Source organism: Desmodus rotundus, chromosome 2 (assembly GCF_022682495.2).
Source record: "Desmodus rotundus isolate HL8 chromosome 2, HLdesRot8A.1, whole genome shotgun sequence".
NCBI classification, from domain to species: Eukaryota; Metazoa; Chordata; class Mammalia; order Chiroptera; family Phyllostomidae; genus Desmodus; species Desmodus rotundus.
In genome coordinates, this window is record NC_071388.1 from 80,862,132 (window position 1) to 80,886,441 (window position 24,310).

A 24,310-nucleotide genomic window follows, 5' to 3' on the forward strand; every position below is an offset into this window, starting at 1 on the left:
TTGTCATCATTCCTTTTAAACTCCATGGATCCTGTCTTCCCAATCCTTAATAGTATCTAAGGCAGATTTGGGGGTCACTTAATAATTAATGAAGTCATTTTTGAGAGGGATATGAAAAGCTCAGTCTGGTCTGATAATCACACTCCAGGCCAGTTAGTGAAATATTACAACCAAAACAACGAAGTTCCAGCTTCCTCCTCTCCTGGCTTGGGCTTGCCTCCGGCTGGGAGGCCTACCAAAGGGAGAGGATTGGTCAGCTTCTTCTCTCGGTCCTTAGGCACTTTCTTCTACACAGACAATTATGTTTCTGAGACGCCCGTGGTCACACACTGAGTAGATTAGGGGAAAGGAGTTTTATTTATGTGGTTGGCACAGTTACCATTCCACTTTGAGGCTATAGTGGGCCCACAACTGCAGATGCTCTTTTAAGGGCTCTCCCTGAACATGGGTCCGGCTGCCTGCCATTTTGAAAGCCAGTGCTTGAGGGGCAGGTGCTGACGTACAGACAAGTGGTTTCATTCAGGTGCCAGCAACCTGGAAGATGGGGACTCCCATCTCAAAGTCCACCTCCACATCTCAGTGCAGGCAGAGGGTTTTTAAGGAGGGGGAGGGACGAGGAGAACAAAGAGACCAGGGAGAGAGGCTGTGGACGCGCAGGCAGTGTCCTTGCTGGCCCTGATATGGATCTTTAATGTCAGCATCGTGGAGCTGGTCAGTGCCAGGCAAGTCCCTGCAGCTGGGTGATCTGCGTCACCCAAAGTGGTGGTCATGGCTGTTTCTTGTACAAGCAGGAACCGGAACTGCTGGCACCTGCAGTGTGCTTACAAAGAAACTACCGGTATGTGGGTTCTTTTTATCAGTTTGTTTGTACAATTTATTCTAATTCCATTTTGTGGTAAGTCAGAGTACTATGAAGTTTTTATTCTCTGTTGCAGGGCCACTTTTGGGAGTTTCTCAGAGACCTTCTCTCTGAGTACCTGTGGACTGCAGTTCTTTTAACAAGGGAAATTAATGTCTCTCCTTCAGCTGTCTGCTTACAGCTTCCCCCAGTCCCTGGGTTCCTGGCAGACTAATGCCTCTGTGTTGGGGTCCTGTTACTTTCAGGTTGTTCAGGAGTTCTTTTTTACAGGGATCCTTTTCAGCTCCTTCTCTGGGTAAGATATTTAGCCTCCAAGAAACAAGAAGAACTAATGGATATCTAGACAGTAAGAACGTACATTTCTCCCTGGTTCTATTGCTGCTTCTCTGCTTCGGGACCACTTTGCCAAGTCCTTTCATCTTTAGACTTTTCAGGAGTGAGTCAGATTTTTCTTCTACAGTCTTCCCAGAGTCCAGGGTGCTTGTGTCAAGCTCTCTGAGTGAAACCTCTCTTAACTGTCTTAGTAGAGTAAGGGGGAGGCAAGCCCTCTCCTCACCTCAATGTGTGGGCCTAGGGGAAAGCCCATAGCCTTCAGTATATCTGTCTAGAGAACATCTGTCTTCTAATTCTCCAAACTCTGACTGGTTCCCAAGACTCCCCTTGAGGACAATAATGAGCTAAAGCCACAAGATCCGTTTTTAGACTACTTTCTGCAATCCTGCTCAGGGGTCTAACATCTCTATTTGGAATGTAGAACTTCCGATAAAATTAACCTTGGATTATTAGATGAATTACATTTAAATCCAATTAAACATTATTAAATTGTAATGATTTTGTTTAATATCTTCTTCCTCTTGTCTGGCTTCATTCATAGGCCACAAATGCTTAGTCAGTGCCTCATGTATAATAGAATGCTCAGTAAGTACTAATTGAATGGTGCATGATAAATAAATACATTTGGATTATGTAACTGAGTTTTGTCCTTTATGAGCTAATCTTTTAAATCTGGTTACCCAGAATACTTACTTTTCAGATGTAAGTACATATATACATTCATAGATAATACATTTAGAGCTTCATTGTTCCTCCTGTCAGTCTTCAAACAAAGAAAAGTTATTTTCTTGGTGTATATTTTTTCAGGAGGAGAGAAGTATTTGTACCTCAAAAGTTAAAATTTCCCTGTAAGCAAAGGGCTGCATATTTAACCATGAAGTTAGTTAAATAGACAACACATGAGAAAGTGGGAAGCATTGTGGAGAATGAAGTTTTGTTTAGTTTACTATGTCAATTATATTGAATGCAGTATAAATATCCTGTACAATGTTCTTTCCTTCTTAATAGCCTACATTAGATGAATTTCTAAGAAGCAAGGATTATGCCTATGCAATTCTTTTTACTGAGTGTTACACCATATCATTTCCCACACTGCGAGGAACTAAAATCAGTATATACTTTCCTGGGGATGACAGGAAGGACAATAAATCACTTTATAGGAGGGCAGGAGGAGGACAACCCTCAGGCTGATGAGGAAATTATGGCAAAGATTTCATCTCTGGTGCTTATAGCTTGCCTCTGCAAGAATTCCTGTCATGAGAAATTTCAGTCTTAACATTTGTTTCTTGTCACAATGTAAGACTAAGAGATGGCGTAAGTAATACATTCTTTGGAGAGTCACACTCCTAGGGGAGTCAAAATAAAACTGAGAAGGGAACTTGTTTCAGGGCCCTCCTCCCTCCCACTTTTAGTTCTGCTTCTTGAACAGCCTAGGCTCCTCCAGCTGCCCCTGGCTTTCTTTCTTTCTTTTTTTTTAAATTTTTATTGTTATTCAATTACAGTTGTATGCCTTTTCTCCCTACCCCTCCACCCCACCACAGCCGAACTCCCCTCCCTCCCCCACCTCCACCCTCCCCCTTGACTTTGTCCATGTGTCCTTTATAGTAGTTCCTGTAATCCCCTTTCCCCACTATCCCCTCCCCACTTCTCCCTGGCTATTGTTAGATTGTTCTGAACTTCAATGTCTCTGGTTATATTTTGTTTGCTTTTTTCTTCTGTTGATTCTATGCAGCAGAGAGAAAGAAGGAGCTTATGCCCTTTGCAACATCATGGATGGAACTGGAAAGCATTATGCTAAGTGAAATAAGCCAGAAGGTGAGGGACGAATACCATATGATCTCGCCCCTGGCTTTCTAGGGGACTCACGTTTGGGGTGTTATCTGGCCTTTGGTGTGTGTGAGAGTAATAGCTCCCTACATTTGTGGTTCATTCCTTTGGGCTTCTTTCTGCTGAATAGCTGGCAAAATAGCTGTTGAACTGATTTGTGCTACTGAGATAAGGAGTCACACCTTCCAAGTGAATTATTTCCATTTTAACCCTTGGACTTTCAAGACCTTAATCTTGATTTTTTTCTCCTTGTTCTTCTCCCTTCCTGCCTTTCTTTCTCAAAGTGGTTTTTGAGCATGTCAGCTGGTGCCAGGCATTGCAGTAGGTCCTGGGGATGCCCATTGGAGCCGTGCCCTCGTGGTCATCATGTGGAACATGGGCTGCCACTCAAAGCACAACCTAAGTCATTTTCTTTAATATGGAAGCATAACACATTGCATTTTTGAGTACATGAATAACACTTGAGTCATCAGTCATGCTCGTACTTGCTCATTTGGCAAGAAAAATAATATCTATTCAACATGTTTGTCTCAACATTCTAAGGGCGGAGTATGTTGTTACTATAGAGGAAGACATACAGAGGGCCCAGAGACATATGAAAAGATGCTCAGCATCACTAGCCATCAGAGAGATGCAAATTAAAACCACAATGAGGTATCATCTCACACCAGTCAGAATGGCCAACATAAACAAATCCACAAACAAATGTTGGAGAGGATGTGGAGAAAAGGGAACCCTTGTGCACTGTTGGTGGGAATGCAGACTGGTGAGGCCACTGTGGAAAACAATATGGAATTTCCTCAGAAAACTAAAAATGGAACTGCCCTTTGACCCAGTAATTCCGCTGCTGGGATTATACCCTAAGAACACTGAAACACCAATCCAAAAGAATCTGTGCACCCCAATGTTCATAGCAGCACAATTTACAATAGCCAAGTACTGGAAGCAACCGAAGTGCCCATCAGCAAACGAGTGGATCCCAAAACTATGGTATATTTACACAATGGAATTCTACGCAGCAGAGAGAAAGAAGGAGCTTATACCCTTTGCAACAGCATGGATGAAACTGGAGAGCATTATGCTAAGTGAAATAAGCCAGGAAGTGAGGGACAAGTACCATATGATCTCACCTTTAACTGGAACATAAGCAATAGAAGAAAAAAGCAAACAAAATATAACCAGAGACATTGAAGTTAAGAACAATCTAACAATAGCCAGGGCGGGGGTGGGGGGTGGGGGCGGGGATAGTGGGAAGAGGGTATTACAGGAACTACTATAAAGGACACATGGACAAAACCAAGGGGGAGGGTGGAGAGGGGGGAAGGAGGTGGGTTCACCTGGGGTGGGGTAGAGGGATGGGGAGAAAAGGCATACAACTGTAATTGCATAACAATAAAAAAAATTAAAAAAAAAAAAAAAAGAAATATTTTGACTGGGAGAATAGTTTGGAGCCCCTCAAATTACATTACTTTTTCTACTCATAGGACTAGTCTATATATAGTTGTCTCCCAGGGATAAATAAGTCAACTTTGTCCTGTTGCCCTCAATTGTGGTAGTAACCTCAAGTAACTCTTTGGTGTTCCAGGTTTATTGCAAACATGCTGATGTCTGTCCCCCACCCACCTGTGTAGATGACAGGCCGATAAGTTTAGGCTTGTGCACTTGGATGCCCTAACCTGCCAATCAGAGTGTCAGACCAAAAGAGGCTTGTTTGCTCATGTTCCCTCTCTGGTTTTATGATGAACTAGTTCAACATATGTGCGTATCTCTACATGATATCATGTTTAAAAAAATTTCCCAGACATTTTTATGCTTAATAAAAAGTTTTGGACTTTAATCTCAATTTGCCTTTATTTCATACATGTTCTTTTGTCCTTATCTTCTAAAGGGAGTATTAAAGGAAAAATATCTGTAAGTAATATCAATATATAATGACTCATTTCTTCAAAACTATCATACTAATTTGATAATACACTCTTTCCCACATTAGGGTTTGGCTTTTGTTTCTTTCTTTTTTTATAATCTTTATTATAATTTTTTCCATTATCATTTAGTACCCCTACATGCCCCTCCCCCCAGCAATCACCACACTATTGTCCATGTTTATGAGTCCTTTTTTCATTTTTGTTCCATCCCTCTACCCCCTAAACTCCAGCCCCTACTAGCTGTATCTATTCTCCATCTATGAGTGTGTCTCTGATTTGCTTGTTAGTCCAGTTTGTTAAATTTCACATATGAGTGATATCACATAGTATTTGTATTTCTATGACAGGCTTATTTCAGTGAGCATAATGTTCTGCAGGTCCATCCACACTGTTGCAAAGGGTAAAATTTTCTCTCTCTCTCTCTCTTTTTTTTTTTTTACAGCAGAGGAGTATTCCATTGTATAAATGTCCTATAGTTGTTTTATCCACTCATCTACTGATGGACACTTGGGCTGCTTTCATATCTTGGCAATTGTAAATAATGCTGTAATGAACATAAGGGTGCTTATGTTCTTTGAATTAGTGTTTTGGGTTCTTTCAGCTATATTCTCAGAAGTGAGACTGCTGAGTCAAAAGGAAGATCAATTTTCAATTTTTTGAGGTGTCTCCATATTGCTTTCCACAGTGGCTGCACCAGTCTGCATTCCCACCAACAGTGCAAAAGGGTTCTCATTTCTCCACATCCTCACCAGCACTTGTTGTTTCTTGATTTATTGATGATAGCCATTCTGACAGGTGTGAGATGGTATCTCATTGTGGTTTTTATTTTCAGTTCTCTGATGATAAGTAATGTTGAGCATCTTTTCATATGTCTACTGACCATCCATATGTCCTCTTTGGAGAAGTGTCTATTCAGGTCCTGTGCCCATTTTTTAATTTTTTTTTTTATTTTGGTGCTGAGTTTTGTAAGTACTTTAAATTTTGCATATTAACCCCTTATCAGATGTATTGGCAAATATATTCTCCCATTCTGTGGATTGCCTTTTTATTTTGTTGATGATTTCCTTTGCTGTGTAAAAAATTTTTAGTTTGATGAAGTCCCATTTGTTTTTTCTTTTGTTTCCCTTGCTTGCGGGGATATATCCGATAAAAAATTTCTTTGAGCAATGTCCAAATTTTGCTACCTATGTTTTCTTACAGGATTTTTATGGTTTCCAGTATAATATTTAAGTCTTTGATCCATTTTGAATTTATTCTTGTGTGTGGTGTAAGAAGATGGTCTAGTTTCATTTCCCTGAACATATCTGTCCAATTTTCCCAGTATCATTTATTGAATAAACTATCTTTAGCCCATCGTATGTGCTTGCTTCCTCTGTCAAATATAAATTGACTGTACAGGTGAGGGGTTATTTCTGGGCTCTCTATTCTGTCCCATTGATCTATGTGTCTGTCTTTATGCCAGTACCATGCTGTCTTGATTGCTGTGGCCTCATGGTATAGCTTGATATTAGGTAGTGTGATTCCTCCAACTTTGTTCTTCTTTTTCAGAATCGCTGTTGCTCTGTGGCGCCTTTTGTGGTTCCGTATAAATTTTTGTTCTAGTTCTGTGAAGTACATCATTGGAATCTTGATAGGAATTGTGTTGAATCTATAGATTGCTTTGGGTAGTATGGACATTTTAATGATGGTAATTCTTCTTATCCATGAATACGATATGTGCTTCCACTTATTTTTATCTTCTTCAGTATCTTATAATTTTCTGAGTAAAGGTCTTTTACATCCTTGGGTAGGTTTACTCCTAAGTATTTTATTCTTTTTGAAGCAATTGTGAATGGGATCGTTTTCTTAATTTCCCTTTCTGTTAGTTCACTGGCATATAAACATTCAACTCATTTCTGAATATTTACTTTGTATCCTGCTACTTTGCAAATTTGTTTATCAGTTCTAGTAGTTTCTTGGTGGAGTCTCTGGGATTCTCTATGTACAGTAGCATGTCATCTGCAAATAAAGACAGTTTTACTTTTTCCTTTCCAATTTGGATGTCTTTGTTTCTTCTTCTTGTCTGATTGCTGTGGCTGTTGCTGATTCCAGTACTATGTTAAATATGAGAGGTGAAAGCGGACATCCCTGTCCTGTTCCCGATCTTAAGGGGAATGCTTATATTTTTTTGCTTGTTGAATATTCACAGTGGGTTTATCATATATGGCCTTTATTATATAGGGTTTTTTGCTTCTTGGGAGTTTCTTGATTACTGCTTCAGTTTCATTAGGTGTAACCTGTCTATTCAGATTCTCTGATTCTTCCTGATTTGGATTTGGAAGATTGTATGTTTCTAGGAATTAATCATTTTATCCAGGTTGTCCAGTTTGTTGTTATATAATTCATAATATTTTCTTACAATCCTTTGTATCTCTTTGGTGTCAGTTGTTATTTCTCCTCTTTCATTTCTGATTTTATTTGGGTCCTCTCTCTTTTTTTTCTTGATGAGTTTGGTTAGAGGTTTGTCAATCTTGCTTATCTTTCCAAAGAACCAGCTCTTGGATTCATTGATCTTTTGTATCATTTTTTAAACTCTATTTCATTTATTTCTGGTCTGATCTTAATTATTTCCTTCCTTCTACTCACATTGGGCTTTATTTGTTTTTCCTTTTCCAGTTTCTTTAAGTGTGAAGTTAGATTGCTTATTTGAATTTTTTCTTATTTTTTGAGATAGGCCTCTACTGCTATGAATTTCCCTCTTAGGACTGCTTTCCTGGTCTCCCTCAGATTTTGGATTGTTTTGTCCTCATTTTCATTTGCTTCAAGTTATCTTTTGATTTTTCCTTGATCTTGTCATTGATCCATTCATTGTTTAACAACATGTTATTGAGCTTCCATGTCTTTGCGTGTTTTTCAATGTTCTTCTTATGATTGATTTCTAGGTTCACAGCATTGTGCTCAGAGAAGATCTTTGATATGACTTCAATCTTCTTAAATTTATTGAGACTTGTTTTGTGTCCTAGCATGTGGTCTCTCCTAAAAAACATTCTATATGCACTTGAAAAGTATGTATATTTCCCCTGGCTGGTGTGGCTCAGTGGATTGAGTGCTGGTTTGTGAACCAAAAGGTCACGATTCCCAGTCAGGGCACACGCCTGGGATGCAGGCCAGGTCTCCAGTAGGGGGTGCGCGAGAGGCAACCATACATTGATGTTCTCCCTTTCTTGCTCCCTGCCCCTCTCTCTAAAAATAAATAAATAAAATCTTTTTAAAAAATGTATGTATATTCTGCTGCTTTGGGGTGAAATGCTCTGAAGATATCAGTTAAAGCCATTTGATCTAGTGTGTTGTTTAAAACAGCTGTCTCCTTGTTGATTTTCTGTCTGGAAGATCTATCCATTGAAGTCAATGGGGTGCTAAAATCCCCAACTATGACTGTGTTTCTGTCGATCTCTCCTTTTATGTCCATCAAGATTTGCTTTACATATTTAAGTCTCCTATGTTGGGTGTATAATTGTTTCCTATGGTTATGTCCTCTTGTTGGATTGTTCCCTTTATCATTATGTAGTGTCTTTCTTTGTCTCTTACTGTAGCCTTGGTTTTAAAGTCTATTTTGTCAGAGAGAAGTACTGCTACCACAGCTTTTTTTAATTTCCATTTGCATGAAATATCTTTTTCCATCCCTTTACTTTTAGTCTGTGTGTATCTTTCAATATGAGATGGGTTTCTTGGAGGCAGCATATATAGGGGTCTTGTTTTCTTATCCATTCAACTACCCTCTGTCTTTTGGTTGGAGCCTTTAAACCATTTACATTTGAGGTGATTATTGATAGATGTGTATGTAGTGCCATTTTATTGTTAGACTATTTTCTTCTTTTTTTTTTTCTTTCTCTTTTTCTTCTTCTTAAAGCAAGTCCTTTAACATTTGTTGCAGCACCAGTTTGGTGTTAACATACTCCTCTGGCTTTTATTGTCTAGGAAGCTCCTCATTTCTCCTTCGATTTTAAATGATAACCTTGCTGCGTAAAGCAGCCTTGGTTGTAGATCTTTGCTTTTCATCACTTTGAATATTTCATGCCACTCCCTTCTGGCCTGAAATATGTCTGATGATTAATCAGGTAACAGTCTAATTGATGCTCCTTCATAGGTAACTACCTGGTTTTCTCTTGTGGCTGTTAGGATTCTCTCCTTGTCTTTAAGCCTTGTCATTTTAATTATGATGTGTCTTGGTGTAGGCCTCTTTGGGTCCAACTTCTTTGGCACTCTCTGAACTTCCTGGACTTGTGTGACTTTTTTCTTCACCAGATTAGGGTAGTTTTTGGTTATTATTTCTTCAAATAGGCTCTCAATCTCTTACTCTCTTCTCCTTCTGGTATTCCCAGGATGAAGATATTGTTACACTGCATGTTGTCCAAGGTGTTTCTTAACTATCCTCATTTTTAAAATCCTTTTTCTCTTTGCTTCTCTGACTGATTTTTTTCCTACCTTGTCTTCCAAAACACTGCTTCAATCCTCTGCTTCATCTAACCTACTGTTTATTCATCCCAGTGTATTATTTATCTCAGATATTGAATTCTTTATTTCTGACTGATTCCTTTGTATGGTTTCTATGTCTTTTTTCATGCCGTTGAGTATCATTATAATCATTATTCTAAACTATCTGATAAATTGCTTACTTTTCACCTAGTTCTTCTTGAAAATTCTCTTGTTTTTTCATTTGGGATCTATTTCTTTGTCCTACCATTTTGGCTACTTTTTAAAATTTTCCACCTTATATGTTAAACTAATCAGCTGTTAAACCAATCAGTGGTTAATGTAATCAATCTGTAAGCAGTCAGTCTTAGGGACCACAGGGCAGGGCTGAGTAATTCCTGTAGGTGGGGCTATTGCTTCCCTTCAGGCTAATGCCATTCGGGAGAGTGCTCTGCCCGAGAGAGATGGCTCCTGAAGTTTGGGGAATGATCAGCACAAGGGTCCTGGCAGCTGTTCCCTCAGTTCTCTCACCCAAGCCACCAACCCCAGACTCTTCTCAAGCGTCGCTAGCCCACTCTGCCTTCACTTTGCTGGCACCCAGGGTAAGTGGTTGCAAATGAAGTTTTGTGGTTTGGCCCTTTAGAAGACTCTCTGCATCTCCAGCTGTCCCTCCCCAGATGACAGGACCCCTTCTCCTTTTCACTGCTAGATATTATCTGGGTTCCTTTCTGGCTCTGGTGCTGTAGGCTGGGAAGCCCAGCTTGGGGTTTAGACCCCACACTTCTCAGGCAGAACCTCCCGGCCACTGAAATATCCCCCTAGCACTTCAGCGGCCACCCATGGGAGCACAGTCAGCTCTCTCAGTCACATTGTGCTAAAGGGTTTTCTTCTGTCTGTCCATAATTGTAAGGCTTCTCTCCAGCTAGTGTTCTGTTGGTTATTCAGAATGATTTCTCTACAATTTAGTTGTAATTCCAGATTGATCCTGGGAGGAGGTTAGTGTAGCTTTCACTTACTCCTCCGCCATGTTGGATCCCCCACTGGCTTTTGTTTCTTTATGAAAGGGAATTGCCTTTCTTGTTAGTCCTAGTTAGTAAACAGGACTAACTAGTTTTGTTGTCTCTGTCTCCTGGGATTGAATTGATTCACCAAAGAAAACAAAACATAAAAATTATAATACAAAGAGATGAAGATATTTAAACTAAGTAAAGTAGGAAATTCAGAGTTAATTAAAAAAGTTAATATGTATTGTATTCATACATTCATACAATAAGTACTTTATAGTGCATACTATTGTTGAAGGAAGTCATCTGGAGGACATTGCCCCTGGTTGATACATGAGCTGGACCCAGTCCTCACTCCCTCCCCTGTCCTTGGAATGTATGTTCTTCCCACTGTTCTCACAATGGGAGTTCTTTTCAAGGATGAAGCCTTGAGACAGTGTTGGTGAGACCATGTGAATACATGACTGAACTGAGTTAAGGCCTCTACACAAACTTTGAAGGCTCTAGCAGGCAGGCGTAGAGATCTACTCACATGGTGGCCACCCGAGACAAGTTGGGTAAGTACCCTTGTTTATTAAAACTGCTACCCACCAGTCTGGAGCAGCCTGCCTCTTTCCTTGGGTTCTCCATGTGCTCTGTGCATGGGAGCCTCTTTGAGAACCAACAGCTATGTGTCATCACAGTTATACATTCTGCTTCATGGAGCTTATATTCTTGTAGAGGAGATTGGGGAAGCAGATAAAAATAGATAGATATATAAGGGGGGAAAAGCAAAAGATAGTAAGTGGGAATACTGAGGATAAAACAGAGTGATGTGATAAAGAATGACTGTGAGTTACTTCAGATTGGATGGCTGGAAAGTGTCTATAGGAAAGGTGAGCAGTCAAGCTGAGACATGAGCAGCAAGAAGCCAGTGATGGAAGTTTGGGGAAGAGCATGTTAAAGACAAAGAAGTAGTGAAAATTCCTTAAAGCAGAAATAAGCTTTGCTTCTGTGAGGAACCCATAAAAGGCAGGGAAAAGTGGTTGGTGATGAGACTGAAAAGTTGCTCTTATAGGGTTTGTAATGTACAGTATGGAATTTGCATTTAATTTTCAATGCAATGAGAAGCCTTGGGAAGGGGTATTAGGTTCTTACTGCTATTGTAAGAACCACAAATTGCCACAAACTCAGTAGTTTAAAACAACATAAATTTATTCTCTCACAGTTCTGGAGCTTAGAAGTCTGAAATGAGTCTTCCTGGGCTAAAATTAAGGTGTCAACATCCCCTCTAGAGGCTGTAGGGGAAAATCTATTTCCTTGCCTTCTCGAGTCTGTGTACATTTCTTGGCTCATGCCCCCCTTCCATCTCCAAAGACCGATATGGCCAGTTAAATCTTTCCCATGTTATGTCACTCCGATTCTGACTCTTATGCTTCTGATTTCAACATTTAAAAAATTACATTGGGCCAGCTGGATAATCCAGGATTATTTAATTTCCCTCTTACCATGTAACATAGCATATGAACAACTTTCAAGGATTTAGGATAAGTACATCTTTGTGGGGACCATTATTCTGCCAACCAAACCAGAGTTTTCTAAAGTCAGGCAATTACATTACTTTATGTTTTAAAAAGGAACACTCTACGAATTGTTCAGTAAATGGATCACAAAGGGTAAGGGCAGAAGTGGGGAGACCAGCTAAGAGGATATTTTGCAGTAGTTCAGAATGAAGAGGAGAGTAGTGGAAATGGAGAAATGTAGATGGAATTGGGTTATTTTTGGAGGATGAGCCAACAGAACTTGCTGATGATTTACATTTGAGAGGAAGATGTGAAGGGGTAAAAAGAGCTAGTATGGAAAATGCCTAAATTTTCTGCCTTCAGCATCTGAGTTGAAGGAGGCTAGGGGAGGCATGCTTTCTTAGGGACAGTAAGGGAGAAGGTCTGGATTTAGAAATATGTTTTATCCACGTCGTGTTTGAGATGCTTAGTTATCTAAGTGGAGATGTTGAACAGGCAATTGAACATAAAAGACATAGTGAAGATTAGGAGTCATTAGTGTACATATATACAATTTGTTTTAAAGACTTGGAACTGAGTAAAATAATCTAGGGAGAGTAGGAAGGCAGAAAAGAGAATGGTACTGGGAGAGAAACCTCTGAGACTCTGGTTTATATTAGGCCAGATTACCTAGCATATAAAATACATGGTGGGAGTAGAATGCAGTGGTGTAGACATTACAGGAAGTATCCTAAAAATGCCAAATCGAAGAGCTCGAGTTTTATTTAGTAGGCCATGCATAAATTTGTCAAGTGCTGATGCTATCAAATCTGAGGTTCAGATAACTCTGTGTATGACTCATTGCTGTATTCCCTATGTTACATTTTGCATTTTGGTAAGGCATAGATGATAAATTAACAAATGTTTGAGTGCCCCTTATGTACTACATATGGTTAAAGATGTGGAATAATGTCCTAAACTAAGATCATTATTTAAAAAAGCAAGACAACAAAAAAGACCCTAAATTTAATATGATATTTTTGGTCACATTTGACTCATTGATGAAGGGTTGATAGTGCTTATTTCAACCTCAAGCATGGTGCTGATAGGCAATAGTAAATCAAAGCAATATAAGGTCTCATCCATGTTTGCTGTGACTTCTCAATATACTGGGAGGCAGTCATGTAAACAAATAATTAGAATGCAAAGTGACAGCATCTAGAGTATAATCACACATTCAGAACTATGGGAAAACAGATGGGAATGAATTAATTTGCCTGGGAGTGTTAAAACTGCCTTCTCCATAATAAAATAACACTTTATTTTGGCAGTAGAGAGAAAATCTTCTTGTGAGAGAAGCAAATCTCCACAGCCCACAAATGTGTTCCAGGTCTCATTGTTCCCTTGGGGAAGTAGTCACCACTGCTGCCAAAGCCATGATGACTACAAGGAGCCATTGCTCCTCCCTTCACTCTGGCCCCAACGATTCCCTGAAGCATAAAGATTGAGGGATCATTTGTACATGTCTTTACTAGACGTGCAGATACCACAGGGAAAGAAAATACAGTGGTATACAATTAGAACAGCAGTTCTCAACCCTTCCTCTCCACTGAGAAAGCAAGTTGGCAGACACACTCCCAAGGGCCTCCTCATGTAATGAATGAGCACTTGTCTGCTGCTACCTGAGGTATGATTCCTCTTTATTTGTCTTCCATTCAAGGTAGCATATCATCATGTAGGGGAATGAGGGAGGTATTATTAAGATAATGCGGATTCTACTCTAATTATATAAAAAAGTAAATCATGTTGCACTATGGTACTTTACTATTAGGAAGGCACTAATTACCATGCATCTCATAGCTGATTGTGACAGATCAGAGTGTTGAAATAGTCTGAAGGCTGCTGATCTGGTTTGTATGAGTGGATCTCTCATCTTGCATTTATGGTTCCAGATAGCGAGGCCTCCTTACTTACCTCCAAGTCTACCTCTGAGAAGCAGATGCTGTCTTTTCCCAGTCACCAGGAAACTCAAGCATGGCTCAGTCCAAGGAGTTCTATTTCCAAGAGTCTGAGAGACAGAAGACTGGTTTCTTGTCTGAGAGCTTATGTCTGCCCTATATGACTCACAGTAGGAATACCCACTCCTTTAGGGGAGTTTCCCACCTTAACTACAAAGATATAGCCATATCCTCAACAAAACAATCATATTAAAAATTCTACAATTAGGCCCAGTATGTATATAAGAAGCATGTGTGCACACACAAAAAACAAAAAATAATAGTGGGTTTTTTCATTATAGATTACTCAGGAGAAGACATTTGACCCTGACCTCTAAAGATATGTAAACATTTTCTTTAAAAAGAAGAGTTAGAGAAAAGGGAACCCTTCTGCACTGTTGGTGGGAAGGCAGATTGGTGTAGCCACTGTGGAAAGCAATATGGAGTTTCCTCAAAAAATTAAAAACGTAACTGCCTTATGATCCAGCGATTCCACTTCTGTTGTTTGTTGATTTATTGATGATAGCCATTCTGTCATGTGTAAGGTGATATCTTATTGTGATTTCAATTTGCATTTCACTGATGATTAGTGACGTCAAGCATCTTTTTGTATGTCTGTTGGCCAGTTGCATGTCCTCTTTGGAGAAATGTCTTCTACTCAGGTCCTTTGCCCATTTCTTAATTGGATTGTTTGTTTTTTTGGTGTTGAGCTGTAGAAGTACTTTATAAATTTTGGATATGATCCCCTTATCAGATGTATCAGCAAATATGTTCTCTCATTCAGTGCGTTATCTTTTTATTTTGTTGATGGTTTTCTTTGCTGTGCAAAAAATTTTTAGTTTGATATAGTCCCATCTGTTTATTTTTTCTTTTGTTTCTCTTGCCTCAGGAAATAGATCAGAAAAAATATTGCTATGAGCAATGTCTGGGATTTTACTACATAGGCTTTCTTCTTGCATTTTTATGGTTTCAAGTCTAACATTTAGGTCTTTAATCCATTCTGAATTTATTTTTGTGTGTGGCATAAGAAGAGGGTCTATTTTCATTTTTATACGTGTACCTGTCCAATTTTCCCAACACCATCTACTGAATAAATTATCTTTAGTTCATTGTATGTTTTTGCCTCCTCTGTCAAATATTAATTGACTAAAAAGGCATAGATTTATTTCTGGGTTCTCTATTCTGCTCCACTGATCTATATGTCTGTTTTATGCTGTTTTGATTACTATGGTCTTGTAGTATTATTTGATATTAGGTAGTGTGATTCCTCAAACTATGTTCTTGTTTTTCAGGATCACTGTTTCTATTTGCAATTTTTTTGGTGTTTCCATTTACATACTTGGAATATTTATTCTAGTTCTGTGAAACATGTCCTTGGTATCTTGATAGAAATTGCTTTAAATCAATAGATTGCCTTGGATAATATGGACATTTTAATGATGTTAATTCTTCCTACCCATGAACATGGTATATGCTCCCACTTATTTTTATCTTCTTCAATGACTTACAATTTTCCCAGTACAGGTCTTTACATTCTTGGTTAAATTTATTCATAGGTATTTTATACTTTTGGAAGCAATTGTGATTTGGATTCTCCTTAATTTCTCTTTCTGACAATTTACTATTAGCATATAAAATGCAACTGATTTCTGGATTTTAAGTTTGTATCCTGCCACTTTACTGAATTAACGTATTGGTTCTAGGAGTTTCTTGGCGGAATCTTTAGGGTTCTCTATATACAATATCATGTCATCTGTAAATGACAGTTTACTTCTTCCATTACAATTTGGATGCCTTTTATTTCTTCTTCCTGTCTGATTGCTGCATCTAGGACTTCCAGTACTGTGTTGAAAAGAGTGGTGAAACTGGACATCTCTGTCTTGTTACCATTCCTAAGGGGATGCTTATAGTTTTGTGCCATTAAGTATGGTGCTGGCAGTGAGTTTGTCATATATGGCCTTTATTATGTTGAGGTATATTCCTTCTATTCCCACTTTGCTGAGACTTTTTTTTTTCATAAATGGGTGCTGGATTTTATCAAATGATTTTCTGCATCTATTGATACGAATATGTGGTTTTTATCATTCATTTTGTTTGTGTGATATATCATGTTTATGGATTTACAAATATTGTACCAACCTTGCATCCCATAATAAGGCTCACTTGATCATGGTGTATGATCTTTTTGATGTATTTCTGTATTCAGTTTGCTAATATTTTATTGAGGATTTTTAGCAGCTATGTTCACAGAGATATTGGCCTATAATTTTTTCTTTTTTTTTTTGTAGTATTTTTATCTTGTTTTGGAATTAGGATAATGATGGCCTTGTAGTATGAGCTTGTGAGCCTTCCCTCCTCTTGAATTTTTTTGGAATAGTTTGAGAATGAGAGGTGTTAGTTCTTAGAATATTTGGTAAAATTTACCTGTAAAGCCATCTGGTGCAGGGGTTGTATTTTTTCTTTTAATTTTTTTGGTTGGGAGTTTTTTGATTACTGCTTCAGTTTCACTAGGTGTAATACATCTATTCAAATTCTCTGATTCTCCCCTGATTTTGAAAGATTATATGTTTCTAGGGATTTATTCATTTTGTCCAGATTGTCCAGTTTGTTGGCATATAGTTGTTTGTAATATTTTATCACAATACTGTGCATTTCTTTGGCATTAGTTCTTACTTCTCCTCTTTCTTTACTGATTTCATTTATTTGGGTCTTCTATCTTTTTTTCTTGATGAATCTGGTTAAAGATTTGTCAATACTGTTTGTCTTTCCAAAGAACCAACTCTTGGATTCATTGATTTTTTGTATCTTTTTTTTTTAGGTTCCATTTCATTTATTTCTGCTCTGATCTTTATCATTTCCTTCTTCCTACTAACTTTGGGCTTTGTTTGTTATTCTTTCTCAAGTTCCTTTAAGTGTGAAGTTAGATTGTTTATTTGAGCTTTTTCTTGTTTTTTTGAGATAGGCATGTAGTGCTATTAATTCCCCTCTTAGAATTTCTTTCCCAGTGTCCCACAGATTTTGAATTGTTGTGTCCTCATTTTCATTTGTTTCCAGGTATCCTTTAATTTCTTCCTTGATCTCATTGTTGACCCATTAATTGTTTTATAACATTATTTAGCTTCCATATCTTTGTGTGTTTTTTGTGTTCTTCTTGTGGTCGATTTCTATTTTCATAGCATTATGGTCAGATAAAATGCTTGATATGATTTCAATTCTTCTTAAACATACTGAGAATTTTTTTGTGTCCTAATATGTGGTCTATTTCAGAAAAAAATTCCATGTGCACTGGAAAAGACTGTACATTCTGCTGCTCTGAGGTGCAGTGCTCTGAAGATATCAATTAAATTCCTTTCGAGAGTGTATTTTAAGCACACAATTTCCTTGTTGATTTTCTGTCTGGAAGATCTATCCATTGATGTCAATTGGTGTTAAAATCCCCTACTATGACTGTATTTCTGTCACTCTCTCCCTTTATGTACATTAGACACACTTTATATATGTAGGTTCTCCTATGCTGGGTGCATATGTGTTTATAGGTTTATATCCTCTTGTTGGATTGTTCTTTTATCATTATGTAGTGTCCTTCTTTGTCTCTCATTATAGCTGTTATGTTAAAGTCTATTTTCTCACATATAAATATTACTGTCCCAGCTTTTTTCCTTTCTATTTGCATGCTATATTTTTCCATCCCTTTATTTTTAGTCTTTGTGTGTCTTTCGGTCTGAGGTGGGTCTCTTGAAGACAGCATATATATGGGTCTTGCTTTCTTATCCATTTAGTTACCCTATGTACTATAACTGGAGCGTTTGAGCCATGTATATTTAAAGTGATAATTGATAGATATGTATTTATTGCCATATTAGTCTTTTAACTGTGTTCGTCTGTTTCTTTCCTTCTTCTTTGTAAAGCAAGCCTTTAACATTTGTTGTAATACTGGTTTGTTGGGAACAAACTCCTTTAGCTTTCTTTTGTCTGGGAAGCTCTTTATTTGTTCTTCAATTTTAAATCATAGCCTTGCTGGGTGCAGCAGCCTTGGTTGTAGGTCCTTGCTTTCCATCTCCTTGAATATTGCATGCCAATCCCTTATGGCCTGAAATATTTCTATTGAGGAACCAGCTGACAGTCTTATGGGAGCTCCCTTGTAGGTAACTAACTGTTTTTGTCTTGCAGCATATAAGATTCTCTCCTTGTCTGTAAATATTGCCATTTTAATTAAGATGTGTCTTGGTGTGGGCCTCTTTGATCCATCTTTTTGCTACTCTCTGTGCTTCCTGGACTTGTGTGTCTTTTTTCCTTTAGTAGGTTAGGGAAATTTTCAGTCATTATTTCTTCAAATAGATTCTTGGTCCCTTGCTCTCTGTCTTCTTTTTCTGATATTCGTATGATGTGGATGTTATTATACTTATTATTGTCCCAAATGTCCATTAAAGTATCCTCAAATTTTTTAAATTCTTTTTCCTCTTTGCTGCTCTGATTGGGCATTTTTTTCTACCTTGTCTTCCAAAATGCTGTTTCAGTCCTCTGCTTCATCTAACCTACTATTTTTTCCTTCCAGTGTATTATTTATTTTAGATATTATATTCTTTATTTCTGGCTGGTCCTTTTTGTTATCATTTCTATGTTGTTTTTCATGCTGTTAAGCATCATTACTTTGAACTCTATATCTGATAAATTGCTTGTCTTCATTTCATTTATCTCTTCTCCTGGAGAATTCTCTTGTTCTTTCTTATGGGGCCCATTTCTTTGTTTTCCCATTTTGTATGACTCTTTGTGTTTGTTTCTATATTAGGTAGATCTGCAAAGACTCTGGTGCAGACCTATGCCCAACACTGTCTTTGACTGGCCCTGGGCAACCAGCTTGAAAGTATCAGAGGTCCATGGTTTATGGCTCCCTCTGCTGAGCCTGTGTGTGGACTGAAAGGACCAAGGTGCACACCAAGGCCAGCTTTTACCAGCACTGAGCCCAGGGAAGGGTCAGCTAGTATCTCAAACACACAGAGATCTGCCTCTGCCTATAGGCTGCCTGTTAGGCTTATTAACTGAAAGAGCACTGGCTGTACTCCTCAGCAGAACTTGGACTCCACAGAGTAGGGCAAGAGGGATTTCTGTAGTAGAAGCTCTTGTTTCCCCCCAGGCTGAATGCTGCATGGAGGGGAGAGCTCTACCTGGGAAAATTGGCTTCTTCAGTAGGGGGAATGACTGAGCACAGGGATTCAGGCAGCTGCCCCTTCAGCTCTCTCCCCAGAATCACCAACCCCAGGTCTCCTCACACAGCTCAGGTCCACTGTACCCTCCAGGGCCCAGTGTAAGTGGTAGTCTCAGTGTGGTGATGTGGTTTCTTCTGTAAGTCCTTGGTTATAAGTCTTCTCTCCAGCTAGTCTTTAGTTGTTTATTCAGCATGATTTTTCTATAATATAGTTGTAATTCCAATTTGGTCTTGGAGGAGGTTATTGTAGCTTTTACTTTGCTATCATCTTAAATCCTTCTGTAATTTCTTTATCCATGAGAATCTTCAGTATTTTCTAGTCTGGATCTAAAATAAATACCTTTAAATTATATTGCTTGAAGTATTTTGAAGCTTTAAATCAGAATTTTAAATTTATATTGGTATAAATATCACCATTTGGATATACTTATATAATTGATATAAATATCAATTATTTATATTTATAATCTTGATGATTAAGATGAAAGCTAATCCTGAGGTAAAAGAAAGAAAAAGAATTGCCAATTGGTACTTCTTTTTTTGGAAAGTCATAGTTTTATCTTATGGGGTTTTTGTTTGTTTGTTTGTTTATACTTTGCTCCCCATTAGTGTAAATGGATTCACCTTGACTCCCCTTTGTAATTACCAAGGACCTTTCACCCTTCAAAATCTGAGCTCACAGCTGGAGCTTGATGTATTTTTAAACACTAAGATATAACACACATGTAACACAGTGTACAAATAATATGGGTACAGGCCAACACATTTTACCTATTTACATACCTGTGTAATCAGCACCAAGATCAGCCCTAGTGTTTTTTTCACTTCTTCTAAGTGACATGAACTCTGAGATATCCAGCACTTTTCCTCATTTTATATATCCACTTCTATCTTGCTTTCCTTTCCATTTTCCCTGCTCCCATCTCTAGGTCTGTGCCGATTGTGCTGCCCATTTTTTCCATCTTCTCTACATCCTTGTCTACTTAGAGCAACTCTCTCTGGTTCCATCCTGCCTTTTGTTCTTCTACCTACTCTTACTTCCACTTGTGTATGGGGACATTCCTGAGCTTATTATAGCTGGTAGCACAACCTCATCACTCACTACTCTAGGTTCCTGTGGGCGCTGCAACTGGGCCTCAAGTCAAAGCACTTCCAGACAAGGTGAAGTGGCATGACTGCAATTGGCCACTTCAAGTCCTCAGTGTTTGGGAGAAACAGGCTGTCTCCTCTTTTAAGGAGGCAGCAACCGTCTGATTCCATCACACTGATTCAAGCTGGCTTTCAAACCTGAGGATCACGTGCTGAATGAAGCCAACCTGACTCTGGATAAGTCATTCTGACACTGGCATAAAAACAGCAAGTGAAGGTAACTTTATAGACAGAGAATAATGGTGGTATTCTTCAGTTCCTTATGAATTTATGAATCAAAATGAAAAGTTTTCATTATAAAAGTGTTACTTTTATACATGCTTATAGAAAAAACTGGAACAAAGAAGATATAAAAATCAGAAATGTGTGAAAGGAAATTAAAAAATATATACAGACGGGGTGGCTACCTAAATAACTACTATCATTTAACGTACATCCTTGCAGAATTATTTATCATATTCCCTTAGGAAAGTGGCACTATATTGGAACTAGCATTTTATATTAAAAAGAAATCTGTTTATACCAACAAGCAAAAATCTACACCACAGTTAAATGCATGTATGAGAAACACCTGGGCACCCCAGGTTCTTTCCCCCAGACTCCAAAGCAGCTTGGCTCACATGCTTATCAAGCAAAACCCAATTCTCGTTCAGGCTTCCTCCAGTGTCCCAGTTATAGGTAGAGTGCAAAAGCATCTCACGCCAGGGGCCCCTGACAAGTAGAGTGAACTGGGCTGGGCCCACAGGCTGTGCAGGGGACAGAATGCCCAAGGCCAAAAAAATGGGCGAGTGAACTGTGCATGCTTAAGGCCATTAGTCTCTCACCTGCCTGTCTGCCGGGAGGCAGAAGGCCCTGAGTCAGCTCTGCTGGCTTCAGGCTGGTGTCCCATGGCCCCATGCAGAGGTCTGCTGAGGTCCAAGGCCACAGTAACCTAAATGTGCTGTTCCATTGCAACGCCCCCCAAGCCAGTTGCTCCTAGCGGCAGCGAGGGCTCTAGAATTCATTTCAGGACACCATCGCTGCCTGTCCCTCCAGCCTCAGGAGCCTACATACTTGCATGTTCTACTATTTTCTTTCAGCTTTATTGAGATGTAATCAGCATATAACATTGTATAAATTTAAGCTGCATAATGTGATGATTCAATTCACATCTATATTATGAAATGATTGCAACAATAAAGTTAGTTAACACCTCCATCATCTCTCATAATTACCCTTTTCCTGTGTGTGGTGAGATCTTTTAATATTTATTCTCTTAGCAACTTTCAAATATACAAAGCAGTTTGTTAACTACAGGCACTACAGTACACCAGAATCCTGTGTGCTTTGACCAGCATCACCCCATTTCCCTCAATCCTCAGCCCCCGACAACTACCATTCTACTCTCTGTTTCTATGAGTTCCGCTTTTTTAGGTTCTATGCATATATACGATCATGCCATGGTTGTCTTTCTCTCTGACTTATCTCACATAATCCCTCAGGGTCCATTTGTATTATTTGAAATGGCAGGATTTCTTTCTTTTTTATGGATGAATAATATTCCATTGTGTGTATACATATAAATGTACACACACACACACATATACGTACATATATATAGCACACACAGCAGGTCCTTGAATAAATTGGTTTCATTCAACATCGTTTTGTTATCATGTTAATGAGAAAAACAATGAATTCCCAGCTGAGGCCACTTTCTGTGTGGCGCTTGCAAGTTCTCCCTGTGTTCGTGTGGGTTTTCTTGGGGGACTCAAGTTTCCTCCCACAACCCAATACGGTGAACTGGTATGTCTAAATTGGCCCAGTCTGAGCGAGTGTCAGTGTGTGGCTGTGCCCTGTGATGGATGGGCTTCCTGTCCAGGGTGGTGTCCTACCTTCTTCCCTGAGCTGACGGGAAAGGCCCCAGCTACTCGTGACCCTGAACTGAACTAAGCAGTTTGGAAAATCATTATCTTCTTTGTTTTTATTAATCTTTCTTAAATGTATGTATAGCTGACATTTATTTTAATGTTTAATATTAGAAGGGTTTGGGTCACTATTTTCAAGTTTGGTGATGTTTTTGTGACCAGAAATATGCTGTAAGTGTTTAACTCTTGTTTATAATAATTAGGCAAGGGTAAAATTGGTTTCATTATATATTGTTTTGCTTAAAGTCACAGTTTCCAAGCTGATATTCACAGCTTTAAGTGAGGATTTTGTGTGTGTGTGTGTGTGTGTATAATGTGAGAAATATATATTTACATTTAAAGATACTTCTGAGTATCCAGCCAAAGAAAGTGAAACTACTATTTCAAAGAAATCTGCACTCTCATGTTCTTTGCAATAGTATTCACAGTAACCAAGACGATGAAACAGCCTGAATGTTCATCGTGAGATGAAGGGGTTTCTTTGTTAAGTTCGTTCCTTTATTTCCAACACCTCGAAGAGTGGCTGGCCCTTGGTAGTGCTCTGAAAATATTTGTTGAGTGAATGAAAAAATGACACTCTCCTGCTCAAGAATTTGCAATCGTCCCTCAATAGTTTCCAAACCAAATTGATTTTCCTTATTTTGGTGTTCCAGATACTCCAGTCTGCCTGCATCTCACCTGTTGCCATGTTTCTTCCTCTCACCTCAGGGCACTTGGCAATGTGTATATGTCCCCTCGCCATCCCTCTGTGCGCTTGCTTTAGTTAATTTGCTCATAATGTTCCCTCACCGAAAACAGCTTCTCCCTCTCTTTCCATCCAAATCTTATTCATCCTTGAGATCAAATCTGACCTGCTCTGTGAGGACTTTTCTGGGTTCTTAAAATCAAATTGATTTTTCTTTTCCCCGATCTACATGATACTTACCTACTTTTATAATAAATTGCAACTTTATCAAGTGTGACTTATATGTCTCCTGATAGTAAAAGTCTTGACTTAACTCACTGATCACGTTCTACATCTCTTGGGCTCCTGACAATGAAGTGAGCTAGATCCTCAATATATACTATACTGATGGCTAGGATTTCAGTTTGTTTACCCCTACCCAAATACTTACAATACACAGGGTATTGGAAACACGGAACGTGAACATGGTGGAGATAGAAAGTTCTTAGTTTTTATTTATGGCTCCTGACAAGAAGCTTGTAATCTAGTAGGGAGAAAGAACTTACATTACTAAGTAATGTTCAGTTTGGGCTGTGATATTAAAAAGTGCAGGCGTGGAGAACCAAGATGGCGGCATAGGTAGACACACTGCACCTCCTCGCATAACCAGAACTGACAGAAAATCGAACGGCAAAGAAGTCCAACACCAAGGAAATAAAAAATAAACATTCATCCAGACAGGTAAGAGGGGCGGAGAGGACTCGAGTGGCCGTGGCCATGTTGGATCGAGACTGGCGGAGTGTGGGATGATCGGGGCAGGCAGTCTGACCACTAGCAGACCCTGTGGCCCCACATTCGCGCACAGATAAACCGAGAGGGCCGGACTCAGAGTGGCAGAGAACGGGGCAGGCAGAGCAGCGGGTAGCACCCCGCGGCCCCACACTCTCGCACAGATAAACCTGGATGAACGGCAGGGAGCGAAGCAGACCGTGCAACCCAGGGTTCCAGCGCGGGGAAATAAAGCCTCAGACCTCTGATTGAAAATGCCTGTGGGGGTTGGGGCAGCAGCAGGAGAGACTCCCAGCCTCACATGAGAGGTCGTTGGAGAGACCCACAGGGGCCTAGAGTGTGCACAAGGCCACCCACTCAGGAACCAGCACTGGAGGGGCCCAGTTTGATTGTGGGTAGCGGAGTGAAAGATTGAAATCTGGTGGAGAGTGGAGCGGGCGCCATTGCTCCCTCTCGCCCCCCGCCCCACGTACAGTGTCACAGCGCAGTGACCAGCATTACCCCACCCCGGGGAACACCTAAGACTCCGCCCCTTTAAGTAACAGATGCGCCAAGACCAAAAAAAAAAAAAAAAAATGGCCCAAATGACAGAACACTTCAAAGCTCCAGAAAAAATACAACTAAGCAACGAAGAGATAGCCAACCTATTGGATGCACAGTTCAAAACACTGGTTATCAAGACGCTCACAGAATTGGTTGAATCTGTTCGAAAACTAG